Raw genomic sequence first — 19,857 nt, 5'->3', positions numbered from 1 at the left:
GTTGTCTGTCAACCTTTCAATGGGAGAGCTCCACTGGGACTATGCGCAGAACGGTTTCTGGGCCCTCTGCTTCCCCTGACGGAACTCCCGGGAGAGCTTCTCCCACGGCACAGACTACTCAAACAACCACACTATAACGTCTTTCACGAACCGGGGCGTCGCTTCGGCTTCATGCCTGGAGACACTACGCCTCCTCCTCAAGAAGAGACAACCCGCTACAGTCGCGGGACGGAGGTCGCGTCATCTGCGATAGCCATCCGCAGGGGTCTTCCAGGCAAGGTGAAGAGTCTTCGGTGGTTGGTGCCGTGGGAGATATACCTCTTCCCTTGAGGCCTCTTCTCCAGCAATAACAGTCTTATTGCCTTTCGGCGGGAGGAAACTCCTTTCCGCTCTCGGCAATGAAGCCTGTCGCTCAGCCTTTCCCTGACCTTCAGGCTTAAAGGAATAACCTTTTCCTGCCCGCTGGATCTTGCCTCGCTCATGCGAAGCTACGATTGTCCCTGCCCTAGTCGGAGGGAGACCTCCAACTTGGAGCATGGCTCGGACTTTTTAGTCCCTTATGAGATCTTCGCAAGACCCTTTACGACGAGCCTCGGATTGTATTCCGTCTTGAGTCTCCTGCTCACTCTGGCCGCGGCCAGTGTGTAAGCAATCTTCTTGGTCTCGTACGACTCCGCCCTTTCTAAGGAAGAGGGGAAGGCAACATTCAGGTTCGCCTGAGTTGTTGGCTAGACTCAGAATCTTGGGGTCCAATTCCTTCAAGATTTTGAGTCTCCATTCTGTATCTGATGTCCCAAGACCTTCTCTTTCTTACCAGTAAAGGAATCGAGAGGTTAGCTTTGGGAACAGCTGCAGTTTGTCCTCAGTTGCAGCCGATTTGGGAGCACAAGGAGGACATGGGGGGAGAGTCACCAGTATACCTTTCAGCCCGGACTCAAGGACATTCATCTCGACCTGTCTCCAGACCCTCCCCCGTCACGTCGCCCTACAGCACGATGTTGGATACATCGCAACGTCCCTCGCCTTCGAGTAATACTACTCTGTGACGCAGGTGCTACAAGCTGGAGTCTGGAAGCGTCTAATGACCTTCGCAGCCCGCTTCCTGCAGGGCGTGACCCACAGGAGTTTCGATACGTTTTCTATCGCTCTGTGGTGGCTACACAACAGCTGGTCTAACCTCAGGCTCCTTTTTGGACAGGTAGCAGAAGGTTGAGGGCATTGTTATCAGGTTTTAGTCTGCATGAACGAAAGAAGTATTTCTGGCCCTTATTTCTTTCTTCATCATCCCCTCTACGGGGAAGCAGCATCCTGGTCTCTGCATTGCTGACCTCGAACCTCTGCAGGTAAACCATGTTTCCTTGTGTTCCGAGTATTGAGTCAATACTGTCGCGTCCCCCATACCCTGACGAGGTGGTATTGGGAACGTCCTAACCCAGAGTTCCTTCTGGAACTCCAGGTCAACTGCCTAGGACGGGTCACACTTCATCCTTCACACACAAGCTTATGCAGGCTACACGGTTCCTTGCGGAGCAAGGAACTTGTGAGGTGCTGGGACTCCTTTTCCCGAGTGCTACTCACTTGGATTCTGAGTCCCCGGGCAAAAGCCAAAGCCAGTAAGGCTGGGACTTTCCACCCTACCTAAGGGTTAAGTCACCCCATGTAAATAGCGTGGTTTGTATTTCGGTTACGGAACAAATGACAAATTCGAAGATAATTTGTATTTTTCCTAACCATACAAACCTTAGCTTTTTACACATATTTGCCCGCCAGCCCTGTCCCCCAAGACAAGTCCTACCTCTAAGTTAAAGTGAGCATTCACCTGTGTGTGAGGGGGGGGGAGGGGTAGCTAGCTACCACTCCCCTACCCCCCCGCTAACTAGCGCGGGGGTAATACACCCTCGTTAAATTCTAATGGCTCGCCATTTCAGCTGCGCTAAAAGGTAAGCCCCAATGTAAATAGCTAAGGTTTGTATGGTTAGGAAAAATACAAATTATCTTCGAATTTGTCATGTTTCAGCCGCTTTAACCAAAAGGAGTCAAGCAGCCAGACGTGATGTCGAGCGTCCAGCTAACGTGACATTGAGCGTCCAGCAGGATGTGACATCGAGCGTCCAGCTTAAACGTGACGTCGAGTGTCCGTCAAGCGGGACGCGACGTCGAGCATAGGCAGAACGTGACGTCGAGCGTCAAACAGCTCATGACATGGACGTGTACGCATTTCCACCATTCAAAATTCTTTACAAAGTGATGCAAAAAGTTTGGGTCACACAAAGGGACCAGATTGACTCTAATGGCCCACTTCTGGCCCTCAAGAGAGTGGTTCACAGAGGTACTAGAATGGATGGTAGACACTCTAAGAAGCCTTTCATTTAGAGTAGTTCTACTCAAACAACCCCACTTGGAAAGGTACCATCAACAAACTCCAAGCTCTTCATCTAACTGTCTTCAGATTATCAAAAAACTCACAAGAGCTAGAGGGTTTTTCGAAGGAGGCAGCTAGGTCTATTGCAAGAGAAAGGATGACGTCTACCTTCTAGGTTTACCAATCCAAGTGGGAAGTTTTTAGAGAGTGGTGCAGAGTCAACTCTGTTTCCTCGTCCAGTACCTCTATAACTCAAATTGCTGACTTCCTGTTATATCTTTGAAGGAAACAATTTTTTCATCCTCTACCATCAAGGGATACAAGAGTATGTTAGCAACCGTATTCATGCCAACACTTGGACTTTTCTAATGTTAAAGACCTACAGGAACTTCTCAAATCGTTGGAAACATCAAAGCAACAGCACCAGGATTTACCAGCTTGGAATCTGGATATAGTCCTGAAGTTCATTATGAGTGACAGGTTTTAGCCCTTGCATTCAGCTTCATTTAAGGACCTCACGATGAACTCTATTTTTGATCAGTCTGGCGACAGCTAAAAGAGTCAGTGGAATTCATGCTTTTAGTTAAACGTTGATTTTTTAAATGTTTAACTTAGCCGGTGGATATATATAGCTAACGTCTCCGACGGTCGGCAGCCGATTCAAAACTCGTGGGCGATCGAGGTGTTGGGTTGCTGGGTGTACACTAGCGCCACCACTCGTCAGGATACCATCACTATTCCAAAGTTCTCCAGTTCTTCTCTGCCGAGTTAGGTGTCAATATTGGTTCCTTGCTCGCGCTAACCTCGAGTTTTCAACAATTGGTGAAGTACTTGTTTATGGTTTTGGGCTTTCGCTGTGTTGGTTATTCTTTCTACCACTCTTGAACCCTTTTTTGATTTGACTGTTGCTGAACTTTGCTTTGTTTTATGATCTCTCTTTGAACATTCCATTATGGCTGACCCTTCTCCTGTTTATAGAAAATGGGCCAAAGATTGTAACAGGCGCCTTCCAAAGGCTTCCATCGATCCCCACTCTATTTGTGTTAGTTGTAGAGGTAAACCTTGTCAATTAGGGGATCGATGCGATGAATGTGTAATTTTGTCTGAATTTGAGTGGTTAGAGTATGATAAATATACTCGTAAACTCGAAAGAGATAGGGTAAGAAGAAGCTCTTCTCGTTCTCAAGAATTTTCCTCTTCCCATGTCCCTGAACCTTTTCCTCCCCCTGTAGTGGTAGTTTCAGAACCCCTACTAGCACTAACGAACCTTCATTTAAAGACATGATGAAGGCTATTCATGCTCTGGATGCAAAGGTCGAATCACTGGCTACGGATAGAAACCAGCTTATGTCCGATGTGAAGTTTTTAAAAAGTGAAAGTGTTAATGCAAAAAGTGTTAAAAATGTGTTCAGTGTTAATGCGGAGGGTTCGTCTGTTCGTACTTGCTGCTCACCCAGTCCGAGACCTCTTTCAAGCTCCCCAACCCCTGGGAGAAATAATGTCACAAGACCAAAGGGAGCGATAGGTACTAAACTACGAACAGACGTTCCCTCAAGAGTTGCAGACTTTGCTCCTCAAGCACGTCCTTACTATAAGAGAGGCGAGACTACGTTCTCCTCGTCCTCCGATGACGTTCATGTTAACATGAGATCCTGGCGTCAGGTTTCAAGACCTCTTAAAAGAAAGTTAGTTCCTTCAGAACAAAGTCAACGTCCTGGCTGTAGTCACTGGAGCAGCCCGGAACGTATACCTTCATCAGAGGAAGGTTCGCCTACTAAACGCTCTTATTCAACGTCAAGTTGTTCCGTAACCGAAATACAAACCACACTATTTACATAGGGTATTACTTTCGGCGTAGCTGAAATGGCGAGCCATTAGATTTTTAACGAGGGTTAACTACTCCCGCGCTAGTTAGCAGGGGGTAGTGGAGTAGTGGAGGGGTAGGTAGCTACCCCTCCCCCCTCACACACTGGTGAACTGACTCACTTCGCTTTTGGCTCGGTCGACGAACGGATGTCTGTTCCCGTCCTCGCATGGCAGCCATTTATTGTTTTGTCTTTACTTAATTACTTACTTTTCTTTACTCATATATACTGTATATGTAAACATATTTTTATGTTTATGTATATATTTGAGTATAGAAATCAGTAAGTTTCCTTTTCAGTGTTCGTGCTGTGTGTGTGTGTACGATATCACCGTGTGGCCGCCGGCAGTCAGGCGACTACAATGTAATTTCATGGACAGCGATCTCTTCCTTGGTCCTTCGGTCGGCTCCTTCCACGGGCGCCGTGGGGAGTCGTCATCGCTGGACTTATTATTTTGTTCTCCGCTACTCCTCTTTTCCTACGGGAAAGGTGGGGTTCAGCGTAGGAATGCGAGAGTGTAGTTTGACTACGGTCTCTCTCTCTCTCTCTCTGGAGGTCGTTCACCTTTTACTAAGTTTTCTACATACTACGATAGCTCCTCCGTTCGGGTGGAGTTGCTACGCAGTACTTTTTATCTCTTATTTTTTTTTATTTATTATAAAATCTAATTGTATATGTTAACTTTTCAGCTTTTTAGAACGTTTCCCTTTGAGGTTTTTCGTTCTTACTTTTAGTGAACATTCTTTAATGAATTGCATATTTATAACTGTTATAATTCAGTTTTTGTTACAGTTCTCGCCCTTCCCCCTTCCCGTGAGTGTAGGTGGGGTTGGGGCTCCTGCCTGTTATGTAATTCTTGTGTTCTTTTCCCTCGGGTTTCCTATTCGGAGTCTTCCCGGGGAATGAATGTTAACTAATTACTTTTTATTTTCACAGTTAACGATCTGTTTTCCGTTTGCCTAATGTGACAACGAAGCAGAGCTGTCTTGTTGGGACTCGGGGAGTCGGCTGTTGCTGCCTCCTCTATAGGACTTCGTCAGGGGCTTGTCTCCTTCTCCTGGAGGTTCTCCCGAGACACCCGACAGCTCTTCAGTGCATCTTAGATCACTCAGGAGGTTCGCCTCCTTGGGTGGGTAACTTCCCTTCCGAGGGAGGTTCCCTGCCCAGGTTTGAGTTTCTTTCCCTTTCGGGGGAAACTTCTCTTACCTTTAATAATTATGATATGTTCCTGGTCCTCCGGCGGTTTTGCTCTGGGTGCTGAGCTACCGCTTTTGTAACCTTGCTCAAGGGGCTAAGCGGTTACTTCTCGGACCATAGTTTTTGTGTGACTATGCTCTTGGTGCTGAGCAGTCTCACCTGCAGCTACGCTCAAGGGGCTGAGCAGCTGCAGGAGCGCCTCTTCGGAGGTTGGCTCCTAGGTCACTGGCTGACTCTTCGGCCCTTGGGCTCCATCTTCAGTCTATTTTACGAAGTGTTCCTCTCTCGTTCGCGAGAGAGAACACTCATAGAGACTACTCTTCGGAGGACTCCTTCTGCTGTTGTTGCTGAAGGCTCAGTCCCTTTCGGGGGGCAGCTGAGCCCTACGGTCTCTCCTGCGAGTGTTTCTTCCCCGGGGGGGAAGTTCACCACAGAGAATCCTCTTCGGAGGTCTCCTTCTGCTGTTGTTGCTGGGGGCTCAGTCCCCCTCGGGGGCAGCTGATGCCATGGTCTCTCTTGCCAGTGCTTCTCCCCCTTGGGGAGTTCACTCCAGAGACTCCTCTTCGGAGGTCTGATGATGGTGCTCCTGCCTGTGGTCGTCTTCATCTTCACCCTCCCCTCAGAGGATCCTCCTGCCAGACCTTCTCCTGGACGCAGATGCGCTGTGGGCGCCAACGTACCTCGTTTCCTACGAGCACCGGTCCCTTCGGGGCTAAGGGCTTACTCCACAATGTGGGTAAGTCCCTTAGTGCCAGGTTTTACCTGCGCGCTCGCGCGCAGTAGGGCTCTTGCGCTCTCCTGCTGTGTTCCAGACTTTTCTCCTGCGATCTCTTGTAGCTGAGTCTCGCCGTAGATCTCCTGATCACCAGCGCTCACCTGCGCCTCTGAGACCTGTGCGCCAGCCCTCTTCAGCTCGCCAGCGCACTTCTGGACGCCCTTTCCTGCTACGCGCCTTGTGCGCCTACGGTCTCCTGTACGCCCACGACCACCTGCGCACCAGCACACATCTGCGCTCCCTTTTCGAATGTGCGCAATGCGCGCCAACATTCGCCCTCGCGCCCACGATCTTTGGATCTAGGCACAGGCAAGGAGATTGTTCCTTCTTTTTACACCCTCGATTGCCTGCTCGCCAGCGCACATCTGCGCGCCCTTTCCTGATGTGCGCAAGGCGCACCAGCGTACTCCACGAGCTTCCAGATGTGGGTGGAGGCGAAAGAGATGATTCCTTCACCTCCTCGCCGACGATCTACTGTGCTCTAAATTTGAACGAGTCTCTGAGCGCCCGCGTGCCCACGAGAAGTCTTCCGTACTCGCCCACGAGCGTTCGCTATTATGCACAACCTCACCATCTGGTTCTGCCCCTCGCTGATATCTTCTGGCCGCGCAACCGCGCTCCATCAATCTCCTACGCGCCAGCGATCTCCTAGCGATCGCTCGCAATTCTTCGACTGCCCGCTAGCGTTTTCAACGCGCCCACGCTTCAGATCGCCGTACACGGCCACGCGTTGGCTCTCCTGTACGCGATCGGTCGCTACGCACCATCGCTCGCCAACGTGCCATCGCTCGCCGACGCGCCATTTCCCGCAAAGAACTATTGCTCACCAATTACGCCAACGCGCCATCGCTCACTTACACGTTTTCGGTCTTCCGACCACGCGCCCGCGCGCCTACGTGCTCGTGCGCCCAGGCGCATGCGCACACATGTTTGCCCGCGCCCGAACCAATGATTGTACCATCGCGCGGGCGCCAAGGGCGATTTCGACCGCGATTCCCATCGGGTTTTCGCAACACGGGCAACCTGGCGAGTTTTTTCTGGAGCGCATACTTTCAGATCATCATAGTCACGATCTTCACCTCGTAAGTGCAGAGCATGACATGTACAAGAGCAAGAAGAATCTTCAGAAGAGTCTGGGTAACATTCTTCTCCCTTTTCAGGCAGGCCCCATCATCCCTCTCCTCAGGATCGCCCGATCCCCTTCCCTCCAACAGTGGCTGCTGACACTGCCTCTGTCAGTCGTCAACAGAGGGAATACTTCGAGATCATGGGGTAGCCTGATCTAGCTCTTCCTCTCCACCATTACGTGCAACGGACTTTCTGGGGGTTTTTCCCTTGAGAAACTCTCTGCCGGGCAGGTGACATTTTCGACTTCGGGAATCTTGAACCAGAAGGAAGCCGCAAAGGGTGCCAGGCAGGCCACCTCGTGGCTGATCGTCGAGCTTGACTCTCTGGCCATCCGGTCGCGACCCAAGGTTTTATACAAGGAAGCTCCGGGAAAGTTATGGAACTTTCCTCCTCTCGGACGCGTGTACCTTCGTTTCCCGACACCAAGTGTCGAACTTGGGGACAAACTCGATGTTGAAGCATTGAGATGCAGTGACCGAGAGGTTTTCTCTCGAAGGTCCCTACCGTGGATATCGGCGAACCCAGATACTCTTCCATCCTTGGAAGGGGCTTGTTTCAGACCAAGGACAAGGAACGAGCAACTGAGAGGTGGAGAGAATCGTATCACGATTCGCTCCCCCAAGGCGCTTACATCCAGTCCCTACAAGCCTCCAGCGCCTCAACTTCAACAGCCTCGTTCAGCCTAGGACATCAGAACTGGCACGGGCAGCCAGACAAGGTGTCTATGCAGCTTCCCCCCTCCTGTCGGGGATGAAGGGCGAGGAGCCCTCCTGGGAAGGCAATAATCCTAGAGGGGGCGGCCTAGGCCGCAAACGCTAGGATTGGCAATCCCTGCCTGCATCCCCCAGTGGGGTGGGGGATGCCTGGATTTGCGCCTTCAAGTGGCAGCAACTCGGGGCTGATTCCTGAACGATCTCCATGATCAGCCAGTGATTTCGTGTCCCGTTTCGTAACATCTCTACCTCCCCTGTCAGCGAATCCAGTGTCGCTGAGCCCCTATGCCATGGGATCGGCAAAGGGGCTAGCCCCTCGGGCAGAGGGCGAGACCATGCTCTAGAAGGATGCTCTCCAAGGTTGTCGGCGGCTCCCCCCAAGGTTCTTCAAACGACTCTTTCTTGTAAGAAGCGCCTGAAGGCTGGAGACCCGCCATCGTCCTCTTAGCCCTGAACAAGTTTGTCGTACAAACTTCAGTCAGTATGATACAACAGATTCGATCAGACTTGTAGGGAAACCACAAGACTTCACGTACATACTGGATCCGAGAGACAGGTACTTCCAGATCCCAATCCATCCGTCTTTACAGGAAGTACTTGGAATTCAGCCTAGGCAACAGATATACCAGTTCAAGGTGCGGTGCTTCGATCTTTCCACAACTCCGCAGGCATTCACCAGGAAGTTCATCCCGAACCCTCATGTCCACACAGGAGCGGCATCCCCCTCCCTCGCTTTCTGGATGACTGGCTACTCCGGCAGTTTCAGTATCGACCCTTCTTCGACTCCGAGACAAGCCTCAGGGACTTTGCCAAGATCTAAGGATCATGGTAAATCTCGAGAAGTTTTCTCTGTTTCCATCGCAACAACTGTGATATCTAGGCTTAATTTTAGTCTCCAATCTCCGTTAAGCCTTCCCACCAGATGACAGGATAGCAAGGCGGAGGAGAGTAGTAGAACCTTTCCTCATGCGAGGAGTCTCCAGTCCTTTTCTGGTTACGCCTCCTAGGTTACCTTCCTTCTTGACCCCTCTATTCCCAAACACTCGCCTTAGGATGAGTCTCCTGCTTTGGCGACTCTAGTCCCGGTGGAATCAAGACTACGATTCCCCAGACATTCTGGTCCTATGGGACCTGCCGAACGAGGGATCCTGCAGTGGTGGTTGACCTACGAAGCCTTTGCTAGAGAGTTGATCTTCTCGTCCCTCCGCATTTGATGCTGTCCTCGGACGCGTCAAAGAAGGGGGGGGGGGGCACGTTCTGAATCAAAGGATCTCACGCCTATGGCCAGAACTAGAAGGGTACCTCCACATCAATTGGCTAGGGATGAAGGCCATATTCTGGCCCGTCAACAGTTCCAACAGGCCCCGGCGAGTCACTCCGTGAGCGACAACACCACGGTAGTTGCTTATTTCATCAAGTGGGGAGGTACTTTTTTATAACAGTCTTCCCATCCTACAGTAGAGATACTGAGATGAGCCGGTCCACTCAATACCACTATCGGCTCGCTTCATTCTGGACGAAGGAATGTGCTTTCCAACAGTCGGAACAGAGCATCGCAGATAGAGAGTACCGAGTGGTCTTTGGAACCCCCAGTAGCCAGCAAGCTCGGACCTTGTGGTCCTGTTCGCGACGACCTTGAATTTCAAGCTGTCGCTGTACTTCTCCCCAGGCCCGGACCCCAAGGCACCCTGCCGAGATGTCTTCCCACATCGGTGGGACAACATCGACGTCTACGCCTTGCCACCGTTGGGTCTGAGGGGGAGGTGGGCTCAACAAGACCAGACTATCGGTCAACCTGTCGATGACTCTGATAGCTCCGCTACGGCATCATGCAGAGTGGTTTCCGAACCTTCTGCATCCCTTGATGGAACTCCCAAGAGAGCTTCCCCCACGACAAGAGCTAAAGCAACCACACCACTACATCTACCACAAGCCGTAGCTCCGCTTCCGTCTCCACGCCTGGAGTCCATCCAGCATCTCCTCACAGGGAGAGGCGTTCCGCAACAGGTCGGGGAGTGGATGTCTTGACACTTGCGGAGCCATCCGCAGGGGTCCACCAGGCGAGGTGGAGAGTCTTCTGTGGTTGGTGCCGTGGAAGAGGTATCTCTCCCCTCGATGCCACTATTCCAGCATTAGCGGAGTTATTGTCCATCTGCGGGAGGAATTACGCCTTTTGCTCTCGGCGGTAAAGCCTATCGCTCAGCCTCAAGCCTGGCCTTCAGGCTCTAAGGTTAGACAATTCCTCCTCGCGGGATCTTTCTTCGCTCATACGAAGCTACGAACTTACCTGCACCCAGTCGGAAGTGAGACCACCTCCATGGAACATGGCTCGGGTTCTTAGGGGTCTTAAGGCTTCTCCCTGTGAACCATTACGCTAGTCATTTGATAGGCACCTGACTTAGAAGACGGTGCTCCGGCCCGCTCTGGCTTCGGCCAAGCGTATCAGCGTACTTCATGGTCTCTCTTACGACTTCGCCCATTCAAGAAGATAGGGAGAGGTAACGTTCGGGTTCGTCCCTGAGTCGGTTACTAGACTCAAGATCTTGGAGTCCCAAACCTTCGGTTCGACTCGTTCAGGATTTCGAGTCTCCGTTCTGTAACAGATGACCCAGGCCTTCTCCTACTATGCCCAGCAAGGAGTCGGAGGTGTTATCTTAAAGAACAGCTGCAGTTCGTCCTCACGTGCAAGCCCTGTTTGGGAGCACAGGAAGGACGAAGAGGAGGGTCACCAAGAATACCTTTGCAGCCTGGATTCTAGGACCATCCATCTCGCCCTGAATCCAGATCCTCCTCCGTCATGTAGCCTTAGAGCACACGTTGTCAGAGGCATCGCAACGTCTCTGGTCTTCAAGAAGACTACTCTGTGACGCAGGTGCTACAAGCTGGAGTCTGGAAGCGTCGGATGACCTTCACAGCCCACTACCTGCAGGACGTGACCCACGGGAGCCTCGATACGTTTTTCTATCTGCCTGTGGTGGCTACACAACATCTGGTCTAACCTCAGGCTCCTCAATGGACAAGTAGCAGAAGGTTGGGGGCATTGTTACCTGGTGTCAGACTGCATGATTGAAAGAGGTATGTCTGGCCCTTACTTCTTTCTTCATCCTCCCCTCTCTTGGGGAAAGCAGCATCCTAGGTTCTCTGCATAGCTGACCTCAAACCTCTGCAGGTAAACCATGCTTCCTTGTGTTCCTAGTATTTAAATGATTCTGTCGCGTCCCTCATACCCTGACGAGGTGGTATTGGGAAAGTCCTAGTCCATAATTCCATCTAAAGGTCTTCAGGTCGACTGCCTAGGACAAGTCACGCTTCTTCCCTCCACACACAAGCTTATGTAGGCCGCACACTCCTTGCGGAGCAAGGAACTTGCGAGGTGCAGGGACTCTTTTTCTCGAAGTGCTGCTCACTCGGATTCTGAGTCCCCGGGTAAAGCCAAAGCCAGTATGGCTGGGGACTTTCCACCCTTCCTAAGGGGTAAGTCACCCTATGTAAATAGCGTGGTTTGTATTTCGGTTACGGAACAAATGACAAATTCGGAGATAATTTGTATTTTTCCTAACCATACAAACCTTAGCTATTTACACATATTTGCCCGCCAGCACTGTCCCCCAAGTCAAGTCCTACCTCTAAGCGAAGTGAGTCAGTTCACCAGTGTGTGAGGGGGAGGGGTAGCTAGCTACCCCTCCCCTACCCCTGCTAACTAGCGCGGGGGTAGTTAACCCTCGTTAAAAATCTAATGGTTCGCCATTTCAGCTACGCTGAAAGTAATACCCTATGTAAATAGCTAAGGTTTGTATGGTTAGGAAAAATACAAATTATCTCCGAATTTGTAATTTTTGTGGCTCCGGAGGCCCCTGCTAAGAGTCACGGTCCCGTTGTTTTATCTGGTCGTTCCAGACGTGACCTGAGTGCTGCTACTCCCGTTTCTAGTACTGACGTTCATGAACAGACGTTCCCGATGTCACGGTCTGTTCCGTGTGTTCTAGATCCTAATTTTATTGTTTTGCAGGACATGCAGTCTAAGCTGTCCACCTTAATGCAGGCCTACGGTCCTGCTCCTGTTCGACAGGAACCCTTACTTGCAGTACGTCACGGTTCTGCTAAGCGTGACTCAGGTCTTCAACCATCTAAGCGTGAAACTTTACGTCACGCTGACGTTAATCCTAGTGTTAGCTTTGCTGTTAAGCGAGATGCTGATCGTAAATCTCGACGTGACGTTGAGCGTCAGTCCTTACAGTCCAGCCGTGATTTCGAGCTGCAGTCACTGCAGTTACAACGTGACGTTGAGCGTCAGTCACCGCAGTCGCGACGTGACGTCGAGCTGCAGACACCGCAGTCACGACGTGACATCGAACGTCAGTCACTGCAGTCACGATGTGACGTCAACCCTCCTGCCTTGACTGCTACTCAGCTACAGGTTGATGTAGGCTGTCAAGCTTTACTTTCATGACCTTCTATGACTTCACCTTCTCACAAGAATATTGTTTTGTCGGATGAAGTTTACTCTGAAGAGGAAGTTGATGATCATCTTTCGACTAATGTGCATTTGGGGATCCTGTCTGAAGAGGAAGAGCCTAGAGTTGTCCAACAATCCCTAGATTTTAAGAAAACTTTGAATGTTTTTAAAGAAGTTTTTCCGGCTCATTTTGTGACTGCTGCTTCACGTTCGCCTCCTTCAGAATTTACTTTAGGCATGACTGCTTCAGCTCCTTATACGAAGTTAGTGCTCTCTCGATCTTCTAAGAGGGCCAGGCGTTTGCTGGGAGACTGGTTGGAGACCAAGAGAAGTCTTGGAAAGTCTTCCTTTGCTTTTCTTCCTTCTAAACTGGCTTCTCGTTCGAGTGTCTGGTATGACACGGGAGAAGTTCTCGGCTTGGGAGTTCCTGCCTCTGCCTAGGGAGACTTCTCAAGCCTGGTTGACTCTCCTCGTCGTCTAGCCATGAGACGCTCTAAGGTGTTGTGGACTTCTTCAGAGCTTGACCATCTGCTTAAAGGAGTCTTTCGTGTGTTTGAAGTATTTAATTTTTTGGATTGGTCGTTGGGGGCCTTAAGTAAGAAGGTGTCTCCTTCTAACAATGATGCTGCCATACAGATTATGTCCTGTATGGACAAGGCTATAAGGGATGGTTCTAACGAACTTGCGGCTGTTTTTACTGCAGGAGTTTTAAAGAAGAGGTAGTCATTGTGCTCATTCCTTTCTTTGGGAGTTACTCCGTGCCAGAAGTCGGAGCTCCTTTTTGCTCCTTTATCACGTGCTCTGTTTCCCCAAGATCTTATCAAAGATATAGCGTCATCTCTTGCGTTGAAGGATACGCATGATTTAGTTGCTGAAACAGCTTGCAAAGTTTTGCCATCATCTTTTTCAAGTAACAAACCCAAGTCAGATACACCTGCTTCCAGATTCATTCCTCCCTTTCGTGACAGAGCCTCCAACAGAGGCACCTCTCGTTCTGACGGAAGATGAGTTAAGAGAAGGGGGGCCAGATCCAGCTGTGGCAGAGTCTGACTGCCCACAGCTTCAGACAGCAATAGGGGCCAGATTGACGAATTTCTGGCAAGCGTGGGAGAGGAGTGGAGTGGACCAATGGTCTGTCCTCTTATTGAAGGAGGGTTACAAAATCCCTTTTGTAAGGAAACCTCCTCTTGTACGAATTCCAATAGACCTCTCTCCCAGGTATTGAGAGGAAGCAAAGAGACAGGCCTTACAATCCCCAGGCTTTTACAACCGTCTCTTCCTGGTTCCGAAGAACACAGGAGGTTGGAGACCAGTGCTAGATGTGAGTGCACTCAACGTGTTCATATTGAAAACAAAGTTCACGATGGAAACATCCAAGTCTGTTCTAGCAGCAGTAAGGGAAGGCGACTGGATGGTCTGTCTCGATCTCCAGGACGCTTACTTCCATATCCCGATCCATCCAACCTTCCAACGTTATCTAAGGTTTATGTACGGGAAAGAAGTGTACTAGTTTCGAGCTCTATGCTTTGGCCTCAGCCCTGCTCCTCTAATTTTTACAAGGCTCATGCGGAATGTAGCGAGCTTCCTACATTCGTCAGGGATCAGAGCCTCCCTTTATTTAGACGACTGGTTAATCAGGGCGTCGTCATTAAACTGCTGTCTGAAGGATCTCATATGGACGTTGGACCTAGCCAAAGAATTAGGTCTTCTTGTGAAGAAAGAGAAGTCACAATTGACTCTGTCCCAGACTATTCTCTATTTGGGGATGGAGATACAGAGTCAAGTTTTTTGGGCTTTTCCATCACCCACAAGGCTAGAGCAAGCTCTTTTAAAAATTCATCAATTTCAGAAGAAGAGCAGTTGTTCTGTAAGAGTATGGATGAGCCTCTTGGGAACTCTATCATCACTGGAACAGTTTGTCTCCCTGGGAAGGCTCAACCTTCACCCTCTCCAGTTTCATCTCAACCAACATTGGAACAAGGAGAAGGGCTTGGAGGCAATTTCCATTCCACTCACGAACTCAGTCAAGACTTGCCTGAATTGGTGGGACGACAACCTCAGACGTCGGGAGGGTCTCTCGCTTGCCCCCAAGAACCCAGACCATGTGTTGTACTCAGACGCCTCGGACTTGGGTTAACTTTAGACAGACTAGAATGCTCGGGTCTTTGGTCCAAAGATCAGGAGAAGCTTCATATAAACCACAAGGAGCTACTGGCGGTTGATTTGGTCTTGAAAAGTTTCGAAAGTCTGATTCGGAACAAGGTGGTGCAGGTAAACGCGGACAATACCACGGCGTAAGCCTACATCTCAAAGCAAGGAGGGACCCACTCGCAGTCCCTTTACGTAACCGCACGGGATCTCCTAGTTTGGTCAAGGGAAAGAAACATCTCCCTTCTTACGAGATTTGTTCAGGGAGAAATGAATGTGATAGCAGACTGCCTCAGCAGAAGAGGACAAGTCATCTCCACGGAATGGACACTTCACCAGGAAGTGTGCGAAAAACTTTGAAGGATATGGGGTTGACCTACCATAGACCTGTTCGCGACCTCGTTGACGAAGAGGCTTCCAACTTACTGCTCTCCAGTCCCAGATCCAGAGGCAGTCCACATAGACACGTTCTTACTGGACTGGTCTCACCTGGAAATTTATGCTTTTCCTCCCTTCAAGATCCTTCACAAGGTTCTTCAGAAGTTCGCCTCTCACGAAAGGGCCAGGTTGACGTTGGTTGCTCCCCTCTGGCCCTCAAGGGAATGGTTCACCGAGGTAAATCAATGGCTGGTGGACATTCCAAGAAGTTTGCCATTGCGGTTGGATCTCCTTCGTCAACCTCACATAAAAATATTCCATCAAAGCCTACCCCCGCGCTTCGTCTAGCTGCCTTCAGACTATCGAAAGACTCTCTAGAGCTCGAGGGTTTTCGAAGGAGGCAGCTAGAGTGATTGCCAGGGCAAGGAGATCCTCTACCATCAGGATCTACCAATCCAAATGGGAGGTATTTCATCCGATACCACTGTAGCACAGATCGCTGACTTCCTGCTTCATCTTAGAAATAACCGTAACCTTTCTGCCTCGACTATTAAAGGCTACAGAAGCATGTTAGCTGCAGTGTTTAGATACAGGAACATGGATCTGTCTAACAATAGAGATCTTCAAGACCTTCTCCAGTCTTTCGAGACTTCCAAGGAGTGTCAAATTATTACTCCAGCTTGGAACTTGGATGTTGTCCTTAAGTTTCTCATGTCTGAGAGATTTGAACCTCTGCACCCAGCCTCTCTCAAAAACCTTACTCTCAAGACTCTCTTTTTAGTGAGTCTTGCTACTGCAAAGAGAGTTAGTGAAGTGCATGCCTTCAACAAGAATATCGGCTTCTGCTCCATTAAGGCAGTATGCTCCTTACAACTTGGTTTCTTGGCCAAAAATGAGCGACCATCTCATCCATGGCCTAAATCTTTTGAGATTCCCAACCTGTCGCATGTAGTTGATGAAATTGAAAGAGTCTTGTGCCCTGTAAGAGCTCTAAAATTTTATCTGGACAGAACCAAAACATTACGAGGTAATTCAGAAGCTTTATGGTGTTAGGTCAAGAAACCCTCCTTACCAATGTCGAAAAATGCCTTGTCATATTTTGTTAGATTTTTAATTAGAGAGGCTCACACTCACTTCAGTGAGACTGACCTGAGATTATTGAAAGTTAAAACTCATGAAGTCAGAGCAGTGGCAACGTCAGTGGCTTTCAAGCAAAATAGATCCTTTAGAAGTATTATGGACGCAACCTTTTGGAGGAGTAAATCTGTGTTCGCTTCACATTATTTAAAGAATGTCCAGACTCTTTATGAGGACTGTTACACGTTGGGACCACTCGTAGCAGCGAGTGCAGTAGTGGGTGAAGTTTCTACCACTACATTCCCTTAATCCCAATACCTTTTTTTCAATATTAATCTTACCCGATAATCATGTAGCTGTCAACTCTGTTGCCGACAGAAATCTACGGTCGGGATACGCCAGCGATCGCTATACAGGTGGGGGTGAACACCACAGCGCCATCTGTGGTCAGGTACTCCAGTACTTCTTGTCAACACCACCTCAATTTTTCCTCTGTCGTGCCTCCGGCTAGACCTACATGGATACGCTGTTGATTCTGGAGTTATTGCTCACGATTTGGTGATGTATTTGCTCTAGAGTTTAGCCTTCGCTATTCAGGAAGCTATATCATTAGCTTAGCAAGTTTTTGAAATTAATTTTTGATTTAATTTTGGTACGAAGAGAGTATGAACTCTCTTTCACTTTTAAATGGCCGACCCTTCCCTTAGACGGAAGTGTTGGTGTCGAAGAGAGTATAGACTCTCTTAATTTTGCTTAACAAAGTTATAGATTTATTTTATATCTCTCCGCCTTTTATAGGCCTCTTTGATTAACTTCCTTTTATTATAAACTTATTAAAATTAATTTTTATATTTGTTTATATTCGACCTTTCCTAATAGTAGGCGGTCTTTTCTTGGAACCGAAGTTAATTAACATTGAGCCCGTCATTTCGTTTTTACCTGTTAACATATTATGCTATTTTAATGTTTTTGAAAGAATTTCTTTGATAGTCTTGTACTGTTTTCAAAGTTGAACTAACGTTTTGTTTTGTCTCTGCAGTTGTTGACGTTCAGAACGTTCAACTTGCGCTCTATCGTTACAATAGAGAGAGAGTCTATCACGGTGTCACGTTGCAGTAAGAGTAAACCGATTCTAGCGTTTTGTTCATTCTTTCTTAGCTTAAATGGTTTTAATTCTAATAAAGGAACTTTTTATTTGGGAAATCTTTCAGTTTTTTTCCTTTAACAATAATATGTTTTAACGATATATATAATTGGGCTCTTCTCTCAGGTGCTAAGTAGAGAGAGAGAGAGAGATAGAGACGGAGGGAGAGAGAGGAGGATAAACGTTTCGTTCAAGCGGGTAACGTTGTTATCGTTTTTGCTCTTCTCCCTAGTCTCTTTAGGGGAAGAAGGTAAACGTTTCTAGAGTTTTATTCTTGTTCTCAGGCTTTATGCGGTGAGAGATTTTAAACGTAGTTTATTTGATCTAGTGTTTAGTCTCTTTTCCAGCCACTGAATTATTTATCTTTCATTATGTTTTTCTGTTACATTGTAATACTGTTTTCGCAATTACTAACTTTTAATGAAGGATAGAATTGCGTGTTTCAGGTACAAACCACTTAAAGTTTCGAGTTCAGTGAAATAAGTGCAAACAGAAAATCAAAAGTGATAAAGTGATAAGCGCAAAGTGTTACAGTGTTGCGTTCGAGGGTTCGTCTGTTCGTGCCAGTTGTTCGCCTAGTCTGGGACCTCTTACAAGCTCCCAAGCCCAGGGGAGAAGTAATGTCGAAGGACTTATGGGTTCAGCAGGCCTTGATCGACGATCAGACGTTTCCCTCCGTGGTTTCGGGTGTTACCAACTCACGTAGCCGACGTGATCACCCCACCCACACAAAGACGAGAGAGCCCTTTTATTCCTCGTCTGCGGAAGAGGTTTCTCGCAGAAACCATGGACCAAATCTTGCAGCTTTTAAGTGCAAGTCGGTCCCTTCCGCGCAAGTCCAACTCCTAGGTGGTGCCATTAGCACTGGGTCAGTTCGGACTTGCTGCAGTACGACAACTGCACACCTCCCAGAGAGGCAAGGTGGTATCGCAACAGACAGTAACTCCGTCTGTTGCCGCACCAGCTGTTTTAGACCCTCAGTTTCAACGGACAGTAGCTCCGTTTGTTTTTGTCTTTCTTAAACTCTAGTGGTCTATGCTGCTGACAATGCAGTCTCAGCTTGCGGTGTTGATGCAGGAGTTTCAGGCAGAGAAGGTTAGCACACCTCCTCCTGCGAGCGCTCATGAGGCAGCCGCCTCAACTCCACCTCTGCGCAGTCCACCCTGCCAGACGTATGATGTTGAGGTTCCTCAACCTACCTCCACGCGTGAGCTGCCGCATTGGGAGTTGCCAGATACCAGCGCTGTGCAGCAACCTCCACTTTCCTTGAGGCAGGAGCCTCTTGCTATGCGGCAACCTCCTCAACACTTGAGGCAGGAGCCTTATGCCTTGCAGCAACCTCCTCTACCCTTGAGGCAGGAGCTTCATGTGTTGCGACAACCTCCTCCATCCTCGAGGCAGCAACCTCTTGCGTTGCGGCAACCTCCACCATCCTTGAGGCAGCAACCTCAACTCTTGCGGCAGCCACCTCCACTCTTGAGGCAAGAACCTCAACTCTTGAGGAACCTCATGCTATGAGGCAGCCGCCTCAACGCATGCAGCAACCGCATTCTTCACAGCATGAGCCTCTCTCTGCGCAGCTACCTCCTCAACCCTTGAGGCAGACGCAACTCTTGAGGCAGGAACCTCTCAGGAGCCTCATGCTATGCGGCATCCTCCTCAAACCATGAGGCAGGAGCCTCATGCTATGCGGCATCCTCCTCAACCCATGAGGCAGGAGCCTCATGCTATGCGACATCCTCCTCTACCCATGAGGCAGCCTCATGCTATGCGGCATCCTCCTCAACCCGTGAGGCAGGAGCCTCATGCTATGCGGCATCCTCCTCAACCCATGAGGCAGGAGTCTCATGCTATGAGGAGCCTCATGCTATGCGGCATCCTCCTCAAACCATGAGGCAGGAGCCTCATGCTATGCGGCAACCGCCTCAACCCATGAGGCAGGAGCCTCATACTATGCGGCATCCTCCTCAACGCATGCGGCATAAGCCTCATCCCTTGCAGCTTGAGCCTCATCCCATGCAGCATGAGTCTCATACCATGCAGCATGAGCCTCATCCCATGCAGCATGAGCCTCATCCCATGCAGCATAAGCCGCACGCCATGCAACATGCTCTGCTTACCTTACAGCATGCTCTACATACAGCATGCTCTGCATACCTTACCGCATGCTTCTCAGTCACACATCTTTGGTTGTTGCCAACTCACTAGACTGTCAAGCAGTTTCATAACGTTGCCTTCTAGTCTGCTGCTTTTGCACCAGTGAAACCCTCACTGAGAGAACTTAGCTTTTCTCGGATATGGTTCCTGTAGATGAGAAAGTGCTATTCTCCCTCCTTCTGATTTTCCCTTGAGGACTCTGTCATTTGGAGAGGAGCCTTTAGCTGCTTAGCCTCCTATGGACTTTTATTTAAGCATAGCATGCTTCCAGGGAGGGTAATGGTTCCACTTCAGTCGCTAACCCCGTCTGTTACCACACCTGCTCCCATAGACCTTGAGCTGTGTTGCAAGACATGCAGTCCAAGCTTAGTCCTTGTTAGAGGATTTTTTGTTTACGGAGTCAGTGTGTCACTGGGAAGACGTTCAACAACCAGCAGAAGTGACTTGTTGTGACGCA

At 49.2% G+C, this 19,857-nt stretch overlaps 1 protein-coding gene across 1 annotated transcript in view; it reads left to right on the top strand.

Moving 5' to 3' along the window:
- LOC137615259 (nucleolar pre-ribosomal-associated protein 1) overlaps positions 1-19,857 on the top strand; it is a 321,164-nt gene that overhangs the window by 25,507 nt on the left and 275,800 nt on the right. The window lies entirely within an intron of this gene.

Source organism: Palaemon carinicauda, chromosome 21 (assembly GCF_036898095.1).
Source record: "Palaemon carinicauda isolate YSFRI2023 chromosome 21, ASM3689809v2, whole genome shotgun sequence".
NCBI classification, from domain to species: domain Eukaryota; kingdom Metazoa; phylum Arthropoda; class Malacostraca; order Decapoda; family Palaemonidae; genus Palaemon; species Palaemon carinicauda.
The sequence above is the reverse complement of the archived record's forward strand: the minus strand, read 5'-3'. Positions and strand labels throughout refer to the sequence as shown.